The sequence below is a fragment of the Felis catus genome, chromosome D1 (genome assembly GCF_018350175.1).
Source record: "Felis catus isolate Fca126 chromosome D1, F.catus_Fca126_mat1.0, whole genome shotgun sequence".
NCBI classification, from domain to species: Eukaryota; Metazoa; Chordata; class Mammalia; order Carnivora; family Felidae; genus Felis; species Felis catus.
In genome coordinates this window covers 80,003,331-80,029,994 of record NC_058377.1, presented here as the reverse complement: position 1 = coordinate 80,029,994, position 26,664 = coordinate 80,003,331, and the positions used below count along the sequence as shown (strand labels likewise).

General features: G+C 35.9%; 1 protein-coding gene and 1 pseudogene across 5 annotated transcripts in view; one reads left to right on the top strand and one right to left on the bottom strand.

Annotated features, from left to right (window-relative positions):
• The window catches only part of LUZP2 (leucine zipper protein 2), a 500,147-nt gene that overhangs the window by 50,510 nt on the left and 422,973 nt on the right, over positions 1 to 26,664 (bottom strand). The window lies entirely within an intron of this gene.
• LOC123380505 lies at positions 1,607 to 18,596 on the top strand (annotated as a pseudogene).

Below are 26,664 nucleotides of genomic sequence, written 5' to 3'. Positions count from 1 at the left end.
CAGTAGTATTTCCTTAGAAACATAGAATGCCCAGATAACTTTCAAAGTCCCAGTCTAAATTCAATGTTGTGACTTTCAAACGATATACTTTAAAATTGGGCTTCTTAGGGGCGCCTGGGTGGTTCGGTCGGTTAAGTGGCGAGTCTTGATCTCTTTTCAGGTCATGCATGATCTCACAGTTCATGAGTTCAAGTCCTGCATCAGGCTCTGTGTTGATGGTGCACAGCCTGCTTGGGATTCTGTCTCTTCTTCTCTCTGCCCCTCCCCGTCTTGTGCTCTCTCTCTCTCTCTTTGCCTCTTTCTCAAAATAAATAAATAAACTTAAAATAGGACTTCTTCTTTTTAAGAGTTAGGGCAAAACAAGGACATTTTTATTTAATTTATCTTTTTTAAATTTACATTCAAGTTAGTTAGCATATAGCACAACAATGATTTTAGGAGTAGATTCCTTAATGCCCCTTACCCATTTAGCCCATGCCCCCCTCCCACCACCCCTCCAGTAACCCTCTGTTTGTTCTCTGTATTTAAGAGTCTCTTAATTTTGTCCCCCTCCCTGTTTTTATATTATTTTAGCTTCCCTTATGTTCATCTGTTTTGTATCTTAAAGTCCTCATATGAGTGAAGTCATATGATTTTTGTCTTTCTCTAACTCTTTCGCTTAGCATAATACCCTCTAGTTCCATCCACATAGTTGCAAATGGCAAGATTTCATTCTTTTTGGTTGCCGAGTAATACTCCATTGTATATATATATATACACCACATCTTCTTTATCCATTCATCTATCGATGGACATTTGGGCTCTTTCCATACTTTGGCTACTGTTGATAGTACTGCTATAAACATTGGGGTGCATGTGTCCCTTCAAAACAGCACACCTGTATCCCTTGTATAAACACCTAGTAGTGCAATTGCTGGGTTGTAGGGTAGTTTCTTTTTTTAATTTTTTGAGGAATCTGCATACTGCTTTCCATGATGGCTGCACCAGCTTGCATTCCCACCAACAACGCCAAAGAGATCCTCTTTCTCTGCATGCTCGCCAACATCTGTTGTTGCCTGAGTTGTTCATGTTAGCTATTCTGACAGGTGTGAGGTTGTATCTCATTGTGGTTTTGATTTGTATTTCCCTGATGATGAGTGAGGTTGAGCATTTTTTCACATGTCAGTTGGCCATCTGGATGTCTTCTTTGGAGAAGTGTCTATTCATGTCTTTTGTCCATTTCTTCACTGGATTATTTGTTTTTTGAGTGTTGAGTTTGATAAGTTCTTTATAGATTTTGGATACTAACCCTTTATCTGATATGTCGTTTGCAAATATCTTCTCCTATTCCGTCAGTTGCCTTTTAGTTTTGCTGAATAAAATAGGACTTCTTAAACTGAGGTCAACTGATATTAAATTATAGGTATTATTTTTTGTGGAGAGAGTCCATTGCTTTTACAACAATAGTAGAGTGAGTCTGCAAAATCTCAAATGACTGAGGACAAGTGATTTAAAGTACATTCCCTTATTTTTTCCCCAACTCAAACTCCTTGTACACTCCCTTGCTCTTTAGGGTAGGAAGAAGTATGCCATTCATTCTTTCAAAACTACTTGCTGGGTGACCTAGATGTGCCCAGAATGTGGCCGACTACAAAACAGATGCAATCTCTATGCTCAAGGAGCAGCCAGTCTGCTAGAAGAACTGCATATAAAACAAGTAATTTCACAAAAATTTAATTAAGTACAAGTTGTATAACTACTATGAAAGATTTTTAAAAATTTTTTAATATAATTTATTGTCAAGTTAGCTAACATACATTGTCTACAGTGTGCTCTTGCTTTCGGGGGTAGATTCCCATGATTCATTGCTTACATACAACTTTGAGAGCACTGCACACAATAGAGTGAGCTGATGCATCTGGAGGGTCGGGTAAGTTTTCCTGAAGAAGTGGCATTGAAAACCAGGCCTGAAGGATGAGCAGTTCCCCAGGTGAAGAGGCCAGGCAGAACCTTTCAAATGAGGGAGAAGAATAGGTATGGGATTCTTTTTGGGAATACGTAAACTCTCTAACTTTAAGGAACCAAAAGAAAGCAGTATGCCCGAGGAAAGATGAGGAGTGATGAAAGATTCAGTTGGAGTGGTAGCCATGGATGTCTCGTTAATGTCTGCCTGATTCTCTTTCCCAACTTTAGCTTTTAGCTTTACCCCCAGAGGCATCCACATTTTATATAGTTAGAGCTTTCTTCCCCAACTGACCTCACGCAGATGCCCTATGTCTCCCTATACCACATCTTACAAAATGCTGACAGAGCAATGTGATGAAAGACAAAGCTGATATGGATCATGTTTATCTTCCTCTGTTGACTCACTTTTACATTCATGTTAACATAAAAATTCTTGGGTATGAAAACAGAAGCTCCTTCAAAACCTCTCTCCAACCTTTCTTTCTATACTTCCCTGTTACCTGGTTATAGTGATCACTGTCAATACTCAATATATCAAACACTCCCTCTTTCTCCTTCCTCTCTCAATCACATGTGTGTGAACATGAATGCATACACACGGGAGCTGCACAGTGTTTTTAGGTCTTGCATTATTCGTTAACAGTCCCTTCCTGACTGTTCCTCTGCTCATGCTTAGTTCTACTTCTCCCAAATCCTTTTCCTGATAAATTCCCACTTACCCTTGAAACACTCTTGGAGTATATAACCTGCACTAATGAATCCTTTCAAATTCTCTCTTGGAAAACCACAGTTTTTTTCACATTCTGTCCTTCCCAAAGACTTTTTGTTTTCATTGAAATATGTCAGTTTTCATTTCTAAAATGCTTAATTATCTTTCTCTTTAACTATACTGAAAACTCCATCAGTTAGAAATCATTTAGTTGCAAGTTATATAACCTCACACTAAGAATAGCCTAAACACTAAGGGTTATTATTTCACATAAGGAATCCTAATATAGTGAAGTCCTGAGGTTGGATAATTCTGTAATCCAGGCATGGCATCAGGGTCCAGTAATTTTTCATCCTTCTGCTTACTGTTTTCAGAATATTCCCAAATAATTATAAGATGGCTATAGCAATTTTAATTTAATAGCTTTCTGAATTATTCTTTTCGCTATACATGATTATATGCCCCTTACATATTTCATCAGTTGTAGATGGTAGAGTCCAAGTAACAAAATAATTTTAAAAGTTATTAAATTAGACCCCAAGAGAAATTATTTATTCAGAGGGCCCTAATATAAAGATACACAAGGCTTCAAAGAATTCAAAGTATTCATATTCTCAAGAGATAATAGTTGTAGGGGCATATGGGTAGCTCAGTTGGTTAAGCATCTGACTGTGGCTCAGGTCATGGTCTCATGATTTGTGAGTTCAAGCCCCATGTCAGGCTCTGTGCTGACAGTTCAGAACCTGGAGCTTGTTTCAAATTCTGTGTCTCCCTCTCTCTCTTCCCCTCACCCGCTCATTCTCTTTCTCTCTCTCTCTCTCTCTCTCTCAAAAGTAAATAAACATTTAAAAAAATTTAAAAAAGAGATAATTTTTGTACTAGAGCAACAGAGAGGAAAATACTATTTGCAGGTGATTAAATTTAGAATCAAAACCCATGTACAGTACTTCATATAGGAGAATCCATTTATTTGTATATATTCACTAAAAAAGGGAAAACAGCTCTATAGAGATGACAACAGAAAAAAAGAAGATGCAATTGGTAAAACATAAAAGGATACATAGTGCTTCAATAAAGACTGATTCCTCCCAAATCAAGAAGAATGGGATTTTGTGGTGCCTGACCAGATCAGTCGGTAGAACACGCAACTCCTGATCTTGGGGTTGTGAGCTCAAGCCACACGTTGGGCATAGAGCTTACTTTAAAAATATGAAGGTTTATTTATGTCTTCTTCCCATTTCTTCACTGGATTATTTGTTTTTTGGGTGTTGAGTTTGGCAAGTTCTTATAGATTTTGTATACTAACCCTTCATTCGGTATATCATTTGCAAATATGAAGTGCTGATTCATAGAGGCACTTGTACCCCAATGTTTATAGCAGCTCTTTAAACAATAGCCAAATTACTGAAAGAGCCCAAATGTTCACCAACTGATGAATGGAAAAAGAAGATGTGGTTTATATATACAATGGAATACTACTTGGCAATGAGAAAGAATAAAATCCTGCCATTTGCAATGTGGATGGAACTGGAGGGTATTATGTTAAGTGAAATAAGTCAGTCAGAGAAAGACAGATATCATATGTTTTCACTCATATGTGGAACTTGAGAAATTTAACAGAAGACCATGGGGGAAGGGGAGGGGAAAATAATTTCAAACAGAGAGGGAGGCAAACCATAAGAAAACAAACTGAGGGTTGATGGGGGTGGGGTGACAGGGGAGAGGGAAAAATGGGTGATGGGCATTGAGGAGGGCACTTGTTGGGAAAAATAAAATAAAATAAATAAAAATCATAATGGACTTTTGTTTGAAAAACCTTATATTTAGCGTCAGAAAATTGAGTTCCTGAATAGGTTGGTTATAGCTGGATTTTTCTGGAGGAAAATATGGTCAATTAAAAATGAGGAGATGAGTAATCATATTTTATTAGAATATCACAAATGGAAGATATTCATTTTTGGACATTTCTTTTAAACATTTCTCAGAAAACGACTTTAGTTGTATGAATAGTATGTGGTATTAGACTAACTTTTCCAAGGTAAAGGTCTTTTGTTGCTGTTCTCTTTTGTGTCTATTATAGTAAGGCTACTGTGGAACCATTCCATAAAAATATTAGATTTCAGAAAACACTGTGGATTTTCAAAAGAGTCTGGAACATTGATTACATGCCTGATGAAGTTCAGAGATGATTGTTAATACAGGTGGAACTTAGAAATTATTATGAGGCTTTAAATAATATTCTAAAAAAACACATTCCAGGATGTGAAATTTGAAGTCATGTTTAAGAAGGTGAACTGTGTGACACTAAATCACAACAACATGCCCTTCTATTCATATTTCTGTCTTCTGAAAGAAGTGGCCACTTCTGACAGTGGCCTCAAGAAACCTCAGAAATCAGGCCTCCATAATGTCAGTTTCAAAGGTGTGCCTGACAAAACCTCAAGCTCAATAACTTATGAGATAATCATTCATTCAGTAAACAATCATTCATCAGTTACTTATTAGTTTTAGACACTGTATTAAATGCTACTGAGTAGAGGGATGAATGAAAAAGGAAGGGAGATGTAAAAATGAACAAATAGGATTTCTAACTTTATGTAATATATAAATATGTAATATGTAAATATGTAATTATGGTAGAGTATAAGACAGCTGTTTATCTAAATGTTACTTGTATAGTTGTTAAAATGGAAAAATGGACAATACTAAAACTTAGAAATAAGGAGATACATGAATCAATTACAGTGTACATCTATAAGGAAATTATATGAAATAATTCAAATAAAATTTACAATGCATTTCAATAGATGTCATTATTTTACTCGTAAAATGTTAACCAACTGTATCACTCTTTGTGAACAATGAATATCTCTGTAAATCATTTTACTCATATGAAAAATGAGAATACATTCTGTATGATGATTATACATGTAATTATAAATGTATAATGTATACATGTATACATGTATATATGTATACATGTAATTATACAATTCTCAAAATACAAAGAATTTAAACCATCAAGAAACCTAATGTAAACAATGGGCTTCGGATGATAATGATGTGCCCATGTAGGTTCATCAAGTATAACAAATGTACCACTCTAGTGAGAGATATGGGTAGTGGAGGAGTCTGTGTGGGAGGTGGGGAGCAAGAGAGTATATGGGAACTCTCTCTACTTTCTGCTAAATTTTGCTATAAATCTGAGACTGCTCTGAAAAATGAAATCTATTTGAAGGGAAAAAATGATACTACTGTATTATAACCTAAAATCTAAAATAAATATCTATAATTCCATTCTGATATAAACAAATGACTGAATAAATAAATGGGGTGAAGAACAAATATTCTTTACAGAAAAATTATAAATTATATATATATAACAGACACACACACATGTATGTGTATATATATAAATATATATACATTTATATTTAATTTGAATATAAACTTTATTCTTTGGAAATGAATCATTAAGTTCAGCCTACACTCAAGGGAAGGGTACTTAAGTTTCCCTACCACAGGAGGGAATGTGTGTGTGTATATATATATATCTCTCTCTATATATATATATATGTGTGTGTGTGTATAAAATATTATATATATATGTTTGTGTAAAATATATATGTAAAATGAATCATATACACACACACATACATGCACATACAGAGATAGAGAGAGAGAGAGAGAGAGAGAGAGACATTGACATTCCCTTAATGATTCATTTCCAAAGAATAAAGTATGGAAAAGGATGAATGATAACTTTGTGGAGAAATCTTGCAGAAACCATTTTAACCAAGTGATGAGGATTAACATCACCAATGATATCATGTACCTGACATGACGATAAAAAGAGCACCACCATAACCCTAGTATAAGCATAAAAATCTGCAAACAGCCCCACTTAGAAGGATGGATAGTCTACAAAATATTTGACCACTACTTCTCTCAGTGTCAAGGTTATGAAAAACAAAGAAGGACTGAAAAACTGTCACAAACCAGAGGAGACTAAGAAGACATGATGACTAAAAATGCAGTGTGGTACCCTGGATTGGATCCTGAAATATAAAAAAAGGACATTAGTAGAAAAACTGGTGAAGTTCAGATAAGGTCTGTAGCTTGGTAACAGTATATCAGGGCTACTTTCTTAGTTTTGTTAAATGCACCCTGTTTATGGAAGATGTCAACATTAAGGGAAGTTGAGTGGAGGCTATTCAGGAATTCTCTGTACTATCTTTGTAATTTTTTAATTCTAAAATTCTTCCAAAAGATAAAGTCTTAAGAGAATGAGGATAATAATACTTCTTCTTTCTAGAGTTTTGTGAGGATTAAATATGTTCGTATGGGTAGAGCACAATTCCACAAATGTCAACTATTGATATCATTAATGTTTATTAACAAAATTTTCTAAATTTGTGTGTGAAAAATAAGTTTTATTAGAAAAATAATAGGTTTAAAAAGCACTTGATATTATAAATGGTGGTGGCCTTATGTCTATGAGAAAATAAATATGATTTGGTATATTGATATAAAATATGTATTGATGTATTGATACCATATACATGTTCAAAATATTAGTTTATCTCAAAGCATTAAAAATGGCTAAAAGTAAAAAAAAAGAAACTAGGAATTCAGACATAGTCTTATTAAATATATTTTACACATTTTAAAGTTGAAAGTTAAACATTTTATCTGTTTTATGCCATCAAAACATTAAGCATATGGCGAAGCTAGAGAATGTCTGCTTGTAATGTGGTTCCAGTGAAAGTGACCAAGGGCATGTTTTTAACTATGTCAGTAGTGACAAAATGCATTTGGGATTTTACTGGGCCACTGCTGGGGCTTTTGCAGCATCAGCAGGAAGGATGAGGAAGAAGTGAGAACTGATGTTTCAAAGAGATAGGGACAACTCCCTAGGTGTAAAATGGCGGGGTCCAATGTTTATAATGTCTAATGCATATGGCAGGTTTAGACAACTGTGTAGGGAGGTCAGCAGGAAGGAGTTTAAATCACTCATCTAAAACATAGTATTATAAGCAGCAGGTAATAATGAAAGCATCAGTATTATTTACATTATCTTATTATTCAGGTTAGGGACTCATGAACATATAGGGACTAGGAGGATGTCATCTTTTGCAAAAGTGAGAGACCTGGGAAAATGTGAATCAGGATTTCTTAAGTGCTCAGCAAAGCAGGTTGACATTCATGGAAGGACCCTCATCCTAATAATAAGAGGAAACTGAATTCCTAATCCATGAAAATAAAGTGAATGTTGGCTTTACAAATGGTCAACCCTGTAGGAAGAGAGTAGGAAATGTTGCCTCTTGGGTCTTTACATATGCATTCAGGGAAACTCCGTTATCAAAACTCCATCTTTTGATACTGTGGTACTCCAAGTAGTGGGAAGGGTTCTCCTATATATGTTTTAATTTTATCAGGAATGATTCCTGAATGGATTAGACTCCAATGGTAAAATTATCCATGGAGAATGAGCAGCGGCAAAATTAAAAGTTCTCAGGGACTCGATGAGATCACATGGCACATTCTGCATTTTAATCAAAGTCTGGACAATAAGCATAAGGTTATTTAGGAAAACTAAACATTGGTGTGTCTCAGATAACTTAAATATGGTAGTTTTACCATTATCCATGAAAAAGACATTCATGGAAATTCACAGCTTTATATTTTGTTGTAAAATAAAATTAGAATATTTTATAGACTATATTGGAAACCAAATGGTCTGAACCTCATGCTCACTTTCACTGACTCTAGTCTAGCCTTGAGGGGGGTAACTAACCAGGATAGTAGGCCAGATTAAGGCACAGCTGTTTCCATCACGGATACTGAACTTCACAACATACACATACATGACTGAAGATGAAACATGAAAAGAGCATGTATTTAATATGAAAATTCACAGCAGTTGCTGTCACTAAAAAGAGTATGTTTATTCTCCGTGATAGAATGACGTTATGGTTGTGAAGAAGTTTTCAGAGAGATATAGCCACTCATGAATACACTGTAATTTGGCTGATGTGGAACAGTTCCCTCTCTCAGATTCCTCATTCATTAATTTATTTGTTTGTTCATTCATAAAATATTTGCTATTGGTTACAATGCATTATGGCGAACTTTAGAAGAATTCAAATAATGAAGATATGCCCCAAGTCCTCAGGAGTTGACTACTGAGAATTAAACTGTCAACTATTATGTGTCCGTTTTAGTGGTATCATTGGAAATTTCAGAAGTATCAGAGACTTTAATTTTGTATATAATATAAAGATATACTCAACTGATATTCTTTAATCTACCCACTTATAAGAAGCTAACATTAATTGAATACTTATGAAGGTGCTCTAAATACATTACCTCATTCAATCCTACCTACAACCCTACAAAGTTATTATTATTGTATTGTATGAGATAACAGATTCTTAAAGATGTCAAAGCACTTGTCAAAGATTAAATCGTTTAGGAAGTAACAAACAATTGAATTTAGGTTTACCTGAATAGAAACATGGCTGATTTTGTTTGTTTGTTTTGTCATTGTTGTTTTGTTTTGTTTTTGTTTTTGTTTTCTTCTGGGCTCTCTATTCTATTCCACTGGTCTATATATCTGTTTTTATAACACTACTATACTTTTTTTATTACAATAGCCTTGTAATATAGTTTGAAATCAGTGAGTGTGATGCCTCCAATTTTGTTCTTTCTTAGTATTGCTTTGGCTTTGGGGGGTCTTTTGTGGTTTCATACAAATTCTAGGTTTGCTTTTTTTCTACTTCTGTGAAAAATACCATCGGAATTTTGACAGTAAATTGAATCTATGGATAGATGTGGGTAGTATGGACATGTTACAAATATTAATTGTCTCCACAGGGAATACTGTTGAATGATTTAAAAAAATCTTCCAAATGTATCTCAGCAGCGTAGATTCTATATTTAATATCTTCGGAATCAACAGGAGGTGGCAGATCAAAACTGAAGGCTTACAAGTGCCTTCCTGCAACTTTACTGAATTTATTAGTTCTGACAATTTTTCCTGGAGTCTTTAGAGTTTTCTATGTATAAGATCATGTCATCTACAAACAGAGATAAGTTTACTTCTTTCTTCCCCATTTAGATGCTTTTTATTTCTTTTTCTTGCTAAATGCTCTGTCTAGGACATCCAATACTATGTTAAATAAAAGTTGTGAGAGTGGATCCTTGTCTTGTTTGGATCCTAAAGGAAAGGCTATTAGCTTTTCACAGTTGAATATGATGTTAGCTGCAGGTGTGTCATATGTGGCCTTTATCACATCGAATTCCTATATACCCAGTTTGTGGAAATTTTTTATCATAATGGGATCCTGAATTTTGCTAAATGCTTTTTCTGCATCTATTGAGATGATCATATGATTTTTAAACCATTGACTGATTTGTGGATGTTCAATCACACACCTATGGAATAAAACTCCCTTGATCAAGGTATAGGATCCTTTCAATGTACTGTTGAATTCTGTTTGCTAATATTTTGTAGGGGATTTCTGCATCTATGTTCATCAGGGATATAGGCCTACAATTTTCTTTTCTTGTAGTGTCCTTGTCTGACTTTTGTATCAGGAGAATTCTGGCCTAGCATGAATTTGGAAATATTCCCTCCTTTCCTTTTTTTCCTTAGAACTCTGAATATAATTGGTATTAATTCCTCTTTAAATGGTTGGCAGAATTTACCAATGAGGCATCTGGGTCTGAACTTTTACTTGCTGGGAGGTTTTTGATCCCTGATTTAATCTCCTTTGTAGTAATTGGTCTATTCATATTTTCTATCTCAGCATGATTCAGTCTTGGTAGGTTGTGTGTTTCTAGCAATGCATCTATGTCTTCTAGGTTGCCCAATTTTTGGTGTATAATTATTTGTAGTAGTGTATTATGATCCCTTTTATTTGTGTGGCATCAGTTGTAATGCCACCTCGTTCATTTGTAATTTTATTTGAGTTCTCTATGTTTCTTGGTAAGTTTAGCTAAAGTTTGCATATTTTTTTATATGAAATTTATTGACAAATTGGTTTCCATACAACACCCAGTGCTCATCCCAAAAGGTGCCCTCCTCAATACCCATCACCCACCCTCCCCTCCCTCCCACCCCCCATCAACCCTCAGTTTGTTCTCAGTTTTTAACAGTCTCTTATGCTTTGGCTCTCTTGCACTCTAACCTCTTTTTTTTTTTTTTCCTTCCCCTCCCCCATGGGTTTCTGTTAAGTTTCTCAGGATCCACATAAGAGTGAAACCATATGGTATCTGTCTTTCTCTGTATGGCTTATTTCACTTAGCATCACACTCTCCAGTTCCATCCACGTTGCTACAAAAGGCCCTATTTCATTTTTTCTCATTGCCACGTAGAATTCCATTGTGTATATAAACCACAATTTCTTTATCCATTCATCAGTTGATGGACATTTAAGCTCTTTCCATAATTTGGCTATTGTTGAGAGTGCTGCTATGAACATTGGGGTACAAGTGGCCCTATGCATCAGTACTCCTGTATCCCTTGGATAAATTCCTAGCAGTGCTATTGCTGGGACATAGGGTAGGTCTATTTTTAATTTTCTGAGGAACCTCCACACTGCTTTCCAGAGCGGCTGCACCAATTTGCATTCCCACCAACAGTGCAAGAGGGTTCCCGTTTCTCCACATCCTCTCCAGCATCTATAGTCTCCTGATTTGTTCATTTTGGCCACTCTGACTGGCGTGAGGTGATACCTGAGTGTGGTTTTGATTTGTATTTCCCTGATAAGGAGTGACGCTGAACATCTTTTCATGTGCCTGTTTGCCATCCGGATGTCTTCTTTAGAGAAGTGTCTATTCATGTTTTCTGCCCATTTCTTCACTGGGTTATTTGTTTTTCGGGTGTGGGGTTTGGTGAGCTCTTTATAGATTTTGGATACTAGCCCTTTGTCCGATATGTCATTTGCGAATATCTTTTCCCATTCTGTTGGTTGCCTTTTAGTTTTGTTGGTTGTTTCCTTTGCTGTGCAGAAGCTTTTTATCTTCATAAGGTCCCAGTAATTCACTTTTGTAAAGCTTTGCGTATTTTATCTTTTCAAAAAAAAAATCAGCTCTTAGTTTCATTGATCTTTTCTATTGTCTTTTTAGTCTCTATTTCATTTATTTCCACTATGATCTTTGTTATTTCTTTTCTTTTGCTAATTTTGGGTTTAGTTTTTTCTTTTGCTAGTTCTTTGAGTTAGAAGTTGTTTGAGATCTTTTTTTTTTCTTTATGCAAGTGTTTATCACTCTAAATTTCACTCTTAGAACTCCTTTTATTGCATCCCTTATGTTTTGGTATATTGTGTTTCCATTTTTACTTGCCTGAAAATATTTTTTAATTTCTCTTTTTTTGACTCACTGATTATGCAGGAGCATATTGTTTAATCTTCACATATTTGTAAGTTGTTCAGTTTTCTTATGATTCTTTTCTAATTTCATACAATTGTGGTTAGAAAAATGCTTGATACTATTTCCATCTTCTCAAATTTATTGAGTTGTTTTGTGGACTAATATGTTATCTTTCTGGGAAAATGTTCCATGTGTGCTTGAGAAGAATATGTAGCCTCTGTTAGATAGCATATTCTGTAAATGTCTGTTTGGTCCAATATATCCTTTTCTGTTTGGGTGATAAATCCATTGCTGAAAGAGGGCTACTAAAGTCCTGTACTAGCATTATATTATACTGCTATTTCTCCCTTTAGATTTGCTAATATTAATTCTATATATTTAGGTGTTCCTATTTTGGGTACATATTTACTAATTATATAGTCTCCTGATGAATTGACTCCTTTATTATTACATAATGACTTTTAAAATATTATTTGAGAGAGTATGAATGAGTTGGGGAGAGGGTAGAGGGAAAGAGAGAGATACGAGAGAGAGAGAGAGTCTTAAGTAGGCTCCAGACTCAGTGCAGAGCCTGACACGGGCTCAATCCCTTAATCCTGGGATCGTGACTGAGCCGAAATTAAAAGTCAGACACTCAACCTATGTTGCCACCCACATACTCCTATAATGACTTTTTTGGTCTCTTTTTACAGTCCTTGGTTTAAAGTCAATTTTTTTTGATGTAAGTACAGCTATCTCTGCTTTCTTTTGTTTTCCAAAAGCACAGAATATCTTTTTCTATCCCTCACTTTCACTCTGCATGTGTCCTTGAGGCTGAAAATGGTCAGTTATAGGCAGCATATAATTAGGTCTTGCTTTTGTATCCATTTTCCTACCTATGTGTTTTGACTGAATAGTCCTTTTATGAAATGTAAAAAAACATTTTTCACATTTTTTTTTTTGAGAGACAAAGTGTGAGCAAGGGAGGAGCAGAGAGAGAGGAAGACACAGAATCCAAAGCAGGCTCCAGGCTCTTGAGCTGTCAGCACAGAGCCCGATAAGGGGCTCAAACCCACGAACCGTGAGATCATGACCTGAGCCAAAGTCAGACGCTTAACCAACTGAGCCACCTAGGTGCCCCATGACTAAATAGTCCTTTTAAAGTGAATAGTGATAAGCACACACTTACTATTGCCATTTTATGAATTGTTTTCTGGGTTTTTTTTTCTATTTACTCCTTTTTTCTTCTTTTCTAAATGCAAGGGGGTTGTTACCAGAACCACATCTTCAGGTGTAAAGTGATTGTCAGGCTCTCAGCCTCTAGAGCCAAAGGCAGGTGACTTCAAAACCTCAGTTGCCAATGACCTACTTTTGAGACTTAGGATGGCTCACTAGTCTCTATAAATGCTTTAGTTTTCTCTAATATTCATCAGAATATTATCAGTACCACCTCAAAATGTTCTTCTGGATTTTAACTAAGAAAACTTGTGCAAAACTTGTGTAAGTCAGTTACAGAGCAAGTACTCTATAAAATGTAAGTGTTGTGATAACATAAAAAGCACTACATATTTAAATGCTCATTCCTTTTTGTTCGAGTATCTTTAAACTTCTAAGTAGTGTACATTTTGAGAGGGTGATTTGACGCCCTAATTTAGCATAAAAAACCTGGGTTCATGTGGCACCTGGGTGGCTCATTTGGTTAAGCATCTGACTTCGGTTTGTGAATGTGAGCCCTGCATCAGGCTCTGTGCTGACAGCTGAGAGCCAGAAGCCTGCTTCAGATTCTGTGTCTCTCTCTCTCTTTGTCCCTCCTCTGCTCGCACACTGTCTCTCTCTCTCTCAATAAATAAAAATGTTAAAAAAAGTTTTAAAAAACTGGGTTCATGTTTCAGTTCCTTTTTAAGTAAAATCCTTACAGTAAGATCTGCTGTATTTATTGTGATAATCTATTAAACTTCTTACAGTAATCATCATAAAGAACTATGCAAATTAATTTATCACTATTATTATTATTACTATTAGTATTGAGCATTCAGAACCCATGCAATAGCCTACAATAGAGAAAAGTTTGGTCTTTGGAGTATGCTTGATTTGAGTAACTTCCTAGGTTAGGTAGCTATATACCCTCAGGAAATATTCTTGCTTTCATAAAGAGGAGATCAAAGAAGACTAAACATGTCATAGGAAAGCTTAACACCAGCCCTCTAGGAGATTCAAAAATGCGGTCTATAATTTCACATAATCCTGAATATCAAGGAGCTTCATATAGTGATGAAAAGCAAGGCTACTATTTTTAATTTTCTTTGAAACATTGAAGTTCAACTCACAGTGCATTGAGGGCGGATCAAGATGACAAATAATTCTCTGGCCTTTCATCAGATCTAGTACCAAGAATAATTACTTTCAACAAATATAAAGATCTTATGTTTCCTATCATTTTTGGAAGCTCTTTTATGGAAATTCTTTTGATAAATGCTCAAATTATTTTCTTATTGTCAAACTCCATGTAGAATTTTGTGATGGACACTTCCCCAGGGATGGACACACAATGATATTTCATCAGAACAAATTAGTCTGAAACTAATCATATTGAGTTTGCCCCCATAACAACCTTTTGAGGAAAACAGCATTATCCTCATGCTATTGGTAAGAAATTAGTTTTTTAAAAACTGCCTTTGTTACACAGATGATTAATTACAAATTCAAATCCAGGTAGTTTGCCTTTAGAATCTACGCTTTTTTTTTTCAACATATGAAATTTATTGTCAAATTGGTTTCCATACAACACCCAGTGCTCATCCCAAAAGGTGCCCTCCTCAATACCCATCACCCACCCTCCCCTCCCTCCCACCCCCCATCAACCCTCAGTTTGTTTAGTTTTTAAGAGTCTCTTATGCTTTGGCTCTCTCCCACTCTAACCTCTTTTTTTTTTTTTCCTTCCCCTCCCCCATGGGTTTCTGTTAAGTTTCTCAGGATGTGGATCCTGAGAAACTTAATAGAATCTATGCTTTTAAATGCTAGTTATACTTTATACCAGGTATCACAGTACAAATTTAGCAATTAACCATTTTAGTTTATCAAGGTCATTGTTTTGTAACATTAGCTCTCTTTCAATAGGAATAATCACCATCTCCAGTTTAATTTCTCAATATCTCATATGTGCAGTGAATAATTAGCAGAGGCCAGGATTTGCAATTGGTCTGTTGAATTCCAAATTCTATCCTCTCACACATGATTCTGAGTAACTAACATTTACTCACAGATTCCAACACAGGCTTCCAGGAGAGTGATGGTAAAGAGAGAGCCTAGCATACTCAGAGTGCTCACCTAAGGGAACTTGTCTGTGCCTATAAAGGACCATTAGAAAGAAGCATATGCCTATAACTGAAGAAAGCAGTATTAGTTTCTCTCTACATGTCTACAATATTGTATAGAGAGAATGGATTAGAACCTACCCCTATCTTTAAGAAGTTGGTTTTAATACACTGGAAACTAGAGTATTTTAGGTGTTTTTAATCCTTTAGTGCATTATATTAACAAATTTACATTTTCCTGGAAACAAATGAATTTGCTAATTTTCTTTTGAATTAATTTTAGTTTGTATCATCTTTGAGTATAGTGATTATTTTTACTTTGCTATATTTTCTTTGAAGCAATACTTCATTTTACTGGGTCTCATGTTTCCTAACTTCATCTCTCTTGAGGAGATGTTTTGTTTTGTTCTTCCCCTGGGACTGGCAAACAAAACAGGGTACTAACAGGAGTGCTAGAGAGGGAATTTAGAAATTGGAGTTAGTCTGCAAGTGATGGGTAAAAAGGTTTTCCAAAGCATTTGTCTAGAGAGACAGGAAGCTTGTCCAGAGTCAGTAAGGGCTTAATTTTCACTACTGAACTAAAGGCCATTGGGTAGCTTCTCCTTTGAACTGACCTTCATCTCATCAAAATTTATCCATAACTTCCTTCTTCTTAACCAACATATCTTCCATCTCAGAAGTTGGTTATGTTCCTAGTGCTCTCCACATTCAACTCTTCACCTTGTGATCATATTCCTATCCCTTGGTACTTCTTCTAGAATTTTGACTCCTTAATATACGTCTCTAAGTTTTGTCTTCATTATCTTTCTTCATTCCTCCCTTTCTCTCTTACTAAAAATGTACTCAATCTCCTTCTATCCTGCTAAGAAGCCCACCCCCCACATTTGTCCAAATTCCTCCTTTTCATGACTAATATCTTTTAAAGAATCATCTAGTCTTCTCACAATTCCTCACAAATTTGTCCAAATTTTATGCCCTTAGCACTTCTCAAATCCATCCCCTCCACTCCCTTCCCACCACCACTCTCTCACTGTCTCACCAATGCTATTAATCTCCCAACAATTTTGTTTGCTGGTACCATCTTGTCCTCCTCCACATGCTCTCTACATCGCCACAGGTGTACCTTGTTGTACATATTGTATATTGTGCGTTGCTTTATTGCACTTAGGAGATACCGTCTTTCTTTTACAAACTGAAGGTTTGCGGCAACCCTGCATCAAAAAAGTCTAACGGTGCCATTTTTCCAATAGCGTCTGCTCACTTCCTATCAATGTGTCACATTTTGGTAATTCCCACAATATTTCAAAACTTTTCATAATTACCATATTTGTTATGGTTCTCTGTAGTCAGTGATTATGACTTGCTGAAAGCTTAGATGATGGCTAGAATTATTTTTTGATGGCTAGCATCTTTTAGCAATAAAGTATTTTTATGGATGTGTGGTTATTCAGAATATTTTAACGTGAATACTTGTCAGAGTGTGCCATCGTTCAATATTTTTTACTTTTCCAGATAATGCAAAGACTAGAATGTTTTAATTCTGACCACCCTCTCACTACTTATAAGCTACTATCATGGTGTTTTAGGCCAATTATAACCATGGATTTTTATTACATTGCAATCAATGTAATCAATTATTACAATCAATGTTGCTTTATTTTGCCCACATGTTACTGATATCTTTGAGCACATTTCTTTTGCAACTGAATCCTTCCTTTAAAATCCTTCCTTTAAAATCCTTCTGTGAGCTCTTTTGGGAGTAAAGTCTTTCAGTTCTTATTTGTCTGAAAATTATTTTTATTCCCCCTAGTTCTTAAAGGGTATAGACTAATTGGCAGTTGTTTGATCTCAGCCTATTGAAGATATTTTTCCACTACTTTCTGGCTTCCATCATTGCTTCTGAAAAGTCGGGCGTTGGCCTAATGGTTATTACATTGTGGGTAATCACTATTCCATTTTTTGTAATGGGTTCTTTCTGTATGCTTTTCAAGTCTCTTTATCTTTTGATTTTTTTTTAGCAATAGAGCATTTTTAACTTAAGGTATGTACATTTTTTAGATATAATGCTATTGTACACTTAGTGGTCTACAGCATAGCATGAACGTAACTTTTATATACACTGGGAAACGAAAAAATTCATTTGACTCACTTTATTACAGTGGTCTGGAACCAAACCCACGATATGTCTGAGATACACCTGTAATGGAATTATCTTCTTAAAATTGTAATTTCTTCACATTTCCTTTGTTAAAAAACTTTTAGTAGATTGATAGTGGCTGGGAGATATAAAAATAAATGAATAAAAAATTCCTGCAGAAAAAGAAAAGTACTATTGACTTAAAATGAAGCAAGCTGATTAAATTCATTACACATATCCTTTTCTTCTGAAAGTATAATAAGGAAATATCTCTTGTAGATGCAGTTTTTTGGGGATTAGTAATTTTTATTGCATCTAAAAGGGCAAAAGAAAAGTTGGACAATAACTTCTAATGTCTAAGACAAAATGTCCCTTGCATTCATTGATAATCAATAGAGGGTATATTGGGGCTTGCTTACCTATGAATAGCCAAGTGGTAACCAGAAGGTAATCTAAAATGCCTTTGAAATAACATAAGCTCTGTCATGCTGGAGGCACCATGAAAGTTATTACTATTTTATGAGTGTCTAAAAATGTTATTGAAAATATAGGAATACAAAATGGAACCAGTCTTCTGGTTCTCCCACTGTGGGTCCCAGAAGATTGTGTGGCAACATGAGGAGTGGTAGAGGCCAAGCAGTGCAGCTTCATGAAGTTTCTGGTCATAATATGGCCCCCGGCACATGGCCCCTGCCTTGCTGCCACCAGGATGCATTAGAAAATCGGCCTTGCCAAAGGGGCAGTGAAACAGGAGCCTAGGAGGAGATCAGCAGGGGAACTTGTCATCTAAGCTCCTGCAAAAGTGGAAAGAAAGGCAGGAAAGGCAGCAGGAAAGGATAAATATTCAGACAAAAATGTGCAGACAAAAGGCAAAAACTGTTGAAAATGTCTAACCAAGAAACTGAAGAAGATTTATTGGCAGAAAGTGGAGAAACTACAAACAAGGAGGGTTCAGCCTCTGATGAAGCAGGAGAGAAAAAACCTGAGTCCAATTAGCACCATGCCCCATATCTTACCAGTGGTCCCTGTCTCTCTTCTGATACAATCCAGAGGAATAGTTTTAACAGGTATCTCATAAATATAAGTATTTCAACAGCTCTAGAGACATTTTTAAGAAGGAGAGAATTCTGCTTCATCCCATTTTGTGTGTGTGTTTTTTTTAAAGAGTTGAAATCATTTGCTGGTTATTTTTGGTAGCAAGAAAATAGTGGAATATTGAATATGGGAGGTGTTGATTGTCTTGATTATCATTCCCCAGTTGGGGAAATAGTTGTTATATCCTATAATACTCAGCACCCTGGATGGCAACTTGGAGCCACAATCTGCATTTAATATGTCTTGAACATTTTATTTTATTTACTCTTTTCTTTTAAATTAATTTATTAATTCATTTATTTTTAAATTTACATCCAAATTAGTTACATCCATGGTGCAACAATGATTTCAGGAGTAGATTCCCTAAGCCCCCTTACCCATTTAGCCCATCCCCCCCCTCCCACAACCCCTCTGGTAACCCTGTTTGTTCTCTATATTTATGAGTCTCCTATGTTTTGTCCCCCTCCCTGTTTTTATATTATTTTTGCTTCCCTTCCCTTATGGTCATCTGTTTTATGTCTTAAATTCCTCATATGAGTAAAGTCATATATTTGTATATTTCTCTAATTTCACTTATCATAATACCTCTTAATTCCATCCACGTAGTTGAAAATGGCAAGATTTCATTTTTTTGATTGCTGAGTAATGCTCCATTTTATTTATTATTTATTCATTTTTAATGTATTTTTTTAAATTCAAAGCAGTTAACATACAGTGTAGTATTGTTTCAGGAGTAGTCTTGAGCATTTTAAATTACTTCTCTTCTCATGTTATCTTTCAGTAGAATGGTTTTCTAAAGAAAACCACTCCTTTCTAAAGAAAACCTTGGCTCTCACTGTCAGAATTTCATGCACTCTGTAATATCTTTGGTCCTGGTAGTCCAGTTTCTCTTGTAACTTTGGTAACGTGCTACGTATGTAGTGTATGTAATATTGTGAGTTAAGGAGATTTACGCCACAACAGCTTAAATGAATTAAATGAATTATATCCTCATGTTTCTAACAAATGTCTCTGAAAGAAGTTCACAGAGATGCTCAACTAATTTATTTCTATAAGTGATATTCTCATTGTATATGTATCAAGGATCAAGAATTAATGAGAGCTAATGAGGATTTAGTTTTGGCCTATTGCAGGGTACAAACCTGCACACCAGCACTGAAAAGAATACATCAAAGCTTCCTTGTTGGTTAAATTTTTATATTTACCAGATAAAGTATGTCTTATAATTTATAACAATTTTACAAATATTTCTGTGCACACATAACATGTATATTCATATAATAACATGTAAACTATGATGTATTTTTAACTTAAAATTAACTTTGTTGCCACATATATGCCATATCTTCTTGGGGAGTAATCAAAGAAGCCATTAGGACCTCCTAGGACCAAAAATGAAATCCAAACAAAACTCCTGAGTTGTAATGTTATAATTTGACGAAAATGGTTTAGACTTATATGTTACTTTTTATCCTTACAATAACCTAGACACAATATATAAAATATATTTCTGTAGCACGGAAAACCACCAATAACCGGTAGATGTTAAGGTAACTAAATGGGTAGCTAATGACAGACAACTGATAGAAAACAGATCTGTGTAAAACTTCTGAACTGGTTGAGAAATCTCTTCTAGAAGCAGGGAAGCGCGTGCAAAGTGCAGGCTTAATTCTTATACTCCTTCCCCATTCTTAGAGTAAGGATCTCAACAGTTCTTAAACTTGGCTGTAAATTAGAATAATCGGGGAGCCTTGAATAATACCCAAACTAGTCTGCTCTTTTGCTGGATTGTATAAGAATTCTGAGTGTTGACACTCAGGTGTCAGTGAAACTCCCAATGATTAAAAATACAGCCTAGGTTGAGAACCTTTGGTCTTCTGATGATTCCAGGTGCACTGCTTTGAGAATTCTTGGAAATTGCACTGCAACAGATTTTTGGCAAAAGAGAGGGAAATACAAATCCACTTTGCTTTAAACTGCCGGGCACCAAACAGAATACATTTTTCACTTGGATGCCTTTAAGCTGCAGAATAGGGTCACTGTTGACTGTTGCCCTAGAATGACTTTGGCATTTCTAACAAACTAGAAAAAAAAAACCCACAGAAAACAAAAAAACAAATCATCCTTGTCCAATTAAGTAGATACCACAGTGGTGACCTTTACCAATGTAAACTGCAGCTAAATCCAAGGCAGTGAGTTGCATGGAAAGAAAAAGACAGAAGGTGGTAACCGCCTGGGGTGGGGACGAAATAATGGATTTTTGTAACACAATTTCTTCATATTTTATCAGGATTGCTAATCTGAATTGCTTTTCATTTCTGTTGCCTTTCAATTTTCTTTCTTCATGGCATTTACTATTATGATCACTGACATTAAATGTATTGTGAGAATTTATCCATACTGTTATGCTAAAAAAAACTGTAGTTATACTCATTTGGATACATGTATCGATGTATCTTATACTCACATATGAACACTAAAACAAGGTACATGGTTTTGTTTTAATTAAAGTAATATTCTATTTCAAAAAACTTTCTTTGAATCTTCCCCAAATGTTATCCTGGTTTCTAGATATAATACTTATTCCATACCTTTACTCTTTCTCAGTGTTAGACACTACTACATATGCTGAATGCCATACTGAATTTTCTTATTCAATTTTCATATCAACTCTGTAGGGCTGGGGATGTTACTATCTCTATTTTATACATATTGAAGATTAGTCTCAGAGAAGTAATATGATCAAGGTTTCAAAGTTAGAATATTGCAGAAAAAAGATTTTTACTTGGTCTGTATGACTTGTGAATCTTAGCTCTCTGTTTAAAAAATAATTTTCCGGGGCACCTGGGTAGCTCAGTTGGTTGAGCTACCAACTAACCTGAGCTAACCTGAGCTAACCTGAGCTAACCTGAGCTAACCTGAGCTACTTCGGCTCAGGTCATGATCTCCCAGCTGATGAGTTCGAGCCCCGGGCTGTGCTCTGTGCTGACAGCTCAGAGCTGGAGTGGGCTTTGGATTCTGTGTCTCCCTCTCTCTCTCTCTCTGCCCCTCCCCCACACATGCTCTCTCTCTCTCTCTCTCTCTCTCTCTCTCTCTCTCTGTCTTTCTCTCTCTCTCAAAAGGAAATAAACATTAAAAAAATAATAATTTTCCTTGTATTCATGTTATGTATTTTATTATATTAAATTTCTTAGATGTTGATGAAAAGTGCAGCCTTTTACACGGGCAGCGGTCCCCTTGAAACTTCAAGGGTCTTGGCTGAAACACGTGGGACAGAAACACAAACGTTTTCTCCCTTTGAAGGTCTCTGCCCTGATGTGGTAACTGGTGAGTTTTGGACCAGGAAGATAACCCCGTGGTGGGGAGGTGAGAACGACCCAGAAGTCCCCAAGAGGCACACTGCCTTGGAGTCACGGTGAAGGCAGGGCCCACGTACACCTTCCTGATCATCCCTACAGAGGGACAAAGGCAGAGAGAAGCCGAGACCTTCCTGTACTGCATGCAGATACATCAGCCCTGAAGAGGAGAGGAGAGAGGAAGGAAGGAGGCTGGGAACTGTCTTTGACTAACATGCCAAGGCCTGTGTCTGGCATTTTTCTCATCTTATTTAATGTTCCCAGAAACGCTCAGAGGTAAACATCATTACCTCCACGTAAAGTGAATCCTAGCTCTTAACCTCCATATCATGCAACTGTAAACACCAATGGCATTGCTGTATTAGTAATTCATATTATTTCACCTAAAAGTAGACCTTTTAGTAATATGCCTCCTGTTCTTCCTCATACGCTTATATATTTCCTAACTTACACAAAGTCACATTTAATACTTTATAATAAAATGAAAATAATTATGGGAAACAGTATAATAAATATATAAAAATTGTTAGTTTTTTTTCAGAACATGTCATTAATTGAGCAGTTTTTAAAAATAACTATTTTGCCTTTACTGAGCACTTAGTATTCATGTAGCTCTACCACACAAGCAGAAGACAAAAATAAATATGTTGATCACATATTGTTTGTATATTATGATGCCCAGTAGACCTATCTTAAACATTCAACGCACCAACACATAAGCCACACTCATACATACACAGTTAGTGTTATTTACTAACTCTGGGGTTAGAAGAACCCTGATTTGTAGTGTTTGTCAATTTCAATGGCATAAATATTACTCATTTTTCAATCTATCAACTTGATATTATTGGATATGAATTGGAAAGGTATCAGTGGCACGGCGCTGTAGTATTTTCACTCTCTGGACGCAAAAGACATAATATTCTCAAGAAATGAGATAATATCATAATGTGGTAGTTTTGGTATTTACCATGTTTGCTTATAGTAAATTTTACTTAATTGTAAGTGTATATAATTAATATTTAATAAGGGCTGTGATTTAAGCTGTGATTTAAGCTGACTAGGTCAAATTCTGAAAATTTATCAGTTGGCTTTAAAAGAAATTTTTTTTAATGTTTATTTATTTTTGAGAAAGGGAGAGACAGAAGGTGAGTGGGGGAGGGGCAGAGAGAGAAAGGGAGACGGAATCTAAAGCAGGCTCCAAGCTCTGAGCTGTCAGCACAGAGCCTGATGCACAGACCACAGGATCATGACCTGAGTTGAAGTCAGATGCCCACCCAACTGAGGCACCCAGGCGCCCCAGCAGTTAGCTTTTAAAAGCAGGTATGAGCCATGGAATATTCACGTTTCTAAATATACAAAATGGCTCGCATATTCTGTTGTTTTGTACTGGTAAAAATGGCATGAAAATGTCATGGTCTTCAGCCCAAATGTATATAATAAAGAGAGGATATCCCAATGAAAAGTAAGAGGTGTTCTTTTACCATAAACATTCCACTATTAAACTACACATAAAACCATACTTAAGTCATGTCTCTTCTCTGATGTCCTTTTGGTTCTCCTCTGTTTTCACTCCACACTGTCTTATCAGGCAACTTAATCTACTTCCAACATTTAATTGCCATCCACGGTGATAATGCTAAATACTTTATTTGCACTCAGATGTCTTCCCTGAATTTCAGATTCAAATGTTTAATGTCTGCTGCATATAGACATTTGATTGCATGAGAGACCTCAAACACTTAGCATGTTGAAAAACAAACCAATTTGAGTTCTCCTCTTGCCTTTTGCATCACAGTGAATGAATGCAAGCACTGAGTGTTCTTCACTTCCTGCCTTTATGGATCCCACTTATATATAGCAGTTCTATGCCCCCATTAGCTCTGGAACCCTGTGTCCATTTCTGCACCCTACATCAGATCACCGTCATCTCCTGCATTGATCAATGAAATAGAGCGTCACTGGTTTGCTTGTTTCCACTGCACTTTAGAGTTATTTTATTCAAATGCAGATCAGAGCTACTGGCTTGAACCTTTGCTCTTTGCCTCTCTGTTGGAACATTTTCTACATAAAAAATACATAATCTCATAACAAAGACATAATCTCATGTGCTTTTGAATCCAAGTCTCCTTAGTTTTTATCTTTAATGAAAGCTATTGAATTCTAAATACTAAAAACAAACAAAGTCCTGACCTACCACATACCCCTTGCATTTTTTTCCTCTCTCTCTTTACAGAGAATTAGCCTTCAGAGTCCAAAAGGTCAGGGTTGTGTGATTTCAAATTTGCATCCCCAATGATGATCCCAGGCCTGTCTTACAGATGGAAAACAATTTAATTGAATAATAAGCCCATAATGAGCACTCAATAATATATGTTCTCTAACTTCCAAATAAGGAATATATACAAGAAGAGGAGCACTGCTATGGATTGAGTATTTGTGTCCTCTAAAATTCCTGTTACAGCCCTAACCCCCAATATGATGGTATTAGGAGATGGTCCTTCTGAAGGTAATTAGGTTTAGATTAAGTCCTGATGGTGGGGTTCTCATGCTGGGATTAGTGCCCTTATAAAGAATATATATATATATATATATATATATATAGAGAGAGAGAGAGAGAGAGAGAGAGAGAGAGAGAGAGATTTCTTCCCATTCACACACGTCTAAGAAAGACCATTTTAGCACTTAGCTAGAAGGCAGCTGTCTACAATAGAGAAGGACCCTTATCAAGAACTGAATCTGAGACCACCTTGATCTTGGGCTTCACAGCCTCCAGAACTGTGAGAAATTAGTGTCTGTTATTTAAGGCACCTAGTCTATGGCATTTTGTGGTAACAGCCCAAACTGGCTGGAAACACAGCAAGTGTCATTTCAAATGAATTCTGTAGAAACATCAGTCTGGACACTGACAAATGTAGAGCAAATCATGGAGCTAAAGCACAGTCATTTCCTTTAAGGAGAGAGCAATATGTAGCCATCACTGTATTCAATGTATGACCAAGAGCTGTGAGGGATAAACACTGTGCTATCAAACCACTGAGAATAGAGATAAGTAATTTTAACTTGGAAGGTTAAGAAAAAATTCACTCAGATTAGAGAGAAGCAGAGAATGGAGAATATAATGAAGGAAAAGAGGCTGACTGACCTGACTGAGTGTTCTCAGCAGAAACATATAAAGGCATCCATCCTCCAGAATTAAAAAAGTGGAGGTTATCAACACACTAATTATTTTTTAGGTTTTTGCTAGTAGATTCTTGTAATATTGAACTTCCCACCTAATGAAATCTGTGCTTTTAAAATCCACAGTGAAAAAATATATATTTAATGTAATAATGTGTATATTACATTATTGTAATAATGTGTATATTACATTTATTGTAATAACGTGTATATTACAATATATGTATGTATGTATGAATCACATATGCATATACACACACATGGATAATACAATGACAATTTTGACTGAATTATCAATCTTCTTTCAGAAAAATAAAATAAAATGACATTTTTTGGGGGGAGGGTTGGGGGCATTTTGTCTGTTTCCAGATGTAAGTTGAAAATAGCTTACTTGAAAATGTCTCACAGATTTCAGGAAAAAACATTCAAAAGTTGAAGATTTAAGAAACCAAATGGAAGTAGATGAGACCAGTTATAAATCGTGGAAACAGGGAGATTATTTGTTTTTATTTTTATTTTTTAATGTTTATTTAAAACATTAAAGGGAGGGGCAGAGAAAGCGGGGGGTGCAAAGGATGTGAAGCAGGCTCTGTGCTGGCAGCAGAGAACTCACGAGCCTCGAGATCATGACCTGAGCCTAAGTAAGACATTTAGGAGCCCATATTTGTAATGTTCATGTCACAACAACACTCTGGTAGGCACTGAGGAAACTGAAGCATAGAGAGGGCAAGTGATGTGAGCCTCTCACAATTATACAGGCATACCATCACCATGTCCCCGTGGCTGCAGTTGGCCAACTCTGAAGATGTACCCGTTAAATGCCCTCATTTAAACGCTCCATTTTTGCCCGGGTGGCTCAGTTGGTTAAGTGTCCGACTTCGGCTCAGGTCATGATCTCCTGATTTAGGAGCTCAACCCCTGCATCAGACTCTGTGCTGACAGCCCAGGGCCTGGAGCCTGCCCAGGCTCTGTGTCTCCCTCTCTGCCCTCCCCACTTGTGCTCTCTCTCTCTCTCTCTCTCTCTGTCTCAAAAATAAGTAAACATTAAAAAAATTTTAAGTTCCTTTTTAATATATATAGAGAAAAGGTTCTATGACTGAAGGGTTTCTCTTATATACACCCTATATGACATCATACCATTCAGGATTTTTAAAATGTTATCTGAGGTGCCTGCATAGAGATTAAGCCCCAAGTACACATAAAGTACAATCTCCACCACTAATGAAAAGATAAAGAATGAGGACAAACCAGAAACCGTAGAGAAGCTTTTAATGCCAATCCATAAACTAGAATGCTCTACAATACATCAACTTAGATTTACTGAATTTTATCTTAAGCAATTGGATTTTTCTGTTATTGTTTTTTGAGAAATGAGCAATTGCTAAACCAGGCTCATCTAAATGCTTCCTACCTTTTTCTGTGATAAGCCAAGGGAAATAATAAATATTTATTATTTATTTCAATGACAGGACCTACATTTATTCATAGTAAATCAGGTAAGTAACAATCAGTAATTTCCTTCACACAGTCAGGGTCATAGAGAGCCCAGTTTTAATTGGGCCTAAACAAACATAT